A 2,213-nucleotide genomic window follows, 5' to 3' on the forward strand; every position below is an offset into this window, starting at 1 on the left:
GTATCGATAAAGTTGTATTCGGAAATAATAAACCAGTTTTATTAAGTAAAGATTTGTGTCGTTAAAGTTTCGTTGGAACGAAGTTACGGAAAAATCAATTAACAAACGGAGACGTAACATTACTTTAAAATAGAGTTTTGATAGGGTACCTGGTGTGTCTAGCAGTGATGAAAATATTCCACTCGTTACTCGACACTCATCTGTCAGTGTAGCTACATGGTAGACAGAACTAAAAATTATTTACTATTTGTATAATATTTTATCCTCTTTTAAAGTAACTAACGCTTCGCAGATACCTTTCTGCAGAGAACAGATGAAACCTACAATGTTTAAATTCTGTTTTAATCTCTATATGTTTATAGAGAATTAGTTTTTATGTATTTCTAAAAATTCATAATACATGTACAACAATATATTTATTTAGTAGCGTTTAAAGCATTGTTTCTGTGACATATCAAATCTACAAGACTGACGACACTTAGTAAATGCTTGTCCACTTGCCAACAATTTCCGTTTAGGCTATTCTCATGCAGTTCTCTAGAACGATCTTCATAGCAATAGCTTTGTATTTCACGGTGTTCTCCAAATAATGTATTTACGTTAAGACTTGCAATAAATTAGTTTAAGTTATTCACCAACTACTTCAGCAGCAATCATTATTTAAATTAATAATTTTACGCCAAAAGAAATTCGTTATTCATTTTGACAAATTCAATTGACCAAAATGTTTTACAGAGATAAAGCTCATTTTCTGTTTTCAACTCATCAAAACAAAAAAGTCCGATTATTTTGTGTTTTCAGTGACATAATGGTGATTTCTAGTGTAATAAATGTACTGTTTTCTGTATTCTTAGGAAGGCAAGTTACTTTTGGCAATAGTAGACAAATACGCTATTGGATGGACAAACTTGATGATAGGATTACTGGAATGCTGGGGCTTGATGTTGTTGTATGGTGAGCTTGATTCACACAAAATATCATTATTGTGTCACAACACTTTTAATTAAACAGAAACTATCAATATTTTATTGTGTATAACAATCAACCAAAGTTCGTTTTATTCTTTATGCTGCACTTGATTGTAAAAGTTGCAAGTCATTTTTGTCTGAACGGAAATTGTTACCTAAGAAATATATGTTTTATAATAAATATTAAAAACAACGTAATACCAAAAACATCTTTCATTTGGACGTTTCGGAATTCCCATTATCAGCGTTAAAATCTCAAAACAAAAGTTCACATTATTCGAACTACAAAAACATTGAGCGAGTTTTCGTATTCAATCGGAATTTTAGAAAGAACAGATTTAAACGGTAACAATATAACGGAATGTACGATAAAACGTGCGGCATACATATGTTTAATAAATAACATTGTTAAGAGAAACTATTATAGAGAAATACAGTACTTATATTTAAGCCTATTTAAAATAATAATAAATATCAAATAAAATCACTGAAAATCCAGAATTTATTAAATTAATGACAACAGGGAGAAGTTAATGTTATTATTTAGTGTTGGGTGTTTACTGAAAATGGAGAGGCTTTCTTTAATAAAGAGTTTGTAATATGTGATTCCGGAGTCGAGAATTTGAAAGTTTTCTAGGAGTTTAGGGTGGTTGTTATTCTCACTGTGAAATCGGATACAAGAATCTGGTAGACAAGTTATTTTACACCCGCTTCTTGATGAAATTCCCATGTGCTCGTGTTTGCAGGTGACGTGTAGTTTTACCAATATAGGTAGCTTTACAACTACCACAAGTGTTTTTATTTACGACCCACAAGCGCATAGGAATGGATAGTGTCTTTGGTTTGAACTTATTTTTAATTCTAAATGTTGACGTATATACTAAACGTAACTTAATACTTCTAGAAAACTAAACTTTTCGACTCCGGAACCACATATTACAAACTCTTTATTAAGGAAAGCCTCTCCATTTTCAGTAAACATCCAACACTAAATAATAACATTAACTTCTCCCTGTTGTCATTAATTTAATAAATTCTGGATTCTCAGTGATTTTATTTGATAATTATTATTATTTAAAAGATACAGTACTTATATTTAAGCGTTTCTCTATAATAGTTTCTCTTAACAATGCTATTTATTAAAAATATTGTTGCGTCATCGACATCATGTGATTCTCACGCCCTCTACTTTCTAGAACTATCCTGTACTTTGGCGAATGCTCTAGTATTTACTAGATACAGGGT

Source organism: Limulus polyphemus, unplaced genomic scaffold (assembly GCF_000517525.1).
Source record: "Limulus polyphemus unplaced genomic scaffold, Limulus_polyphemus-2.1.2 Scaffold3439, whole genome shotgun sequence".
Taxonomy (NCBI): domain Eukaryota; kingdom Metazoa; phylum Arthropoda; class Merostomata; order Xiphosura; family Limulidae; genus Limulus; species Limulus polyphemus.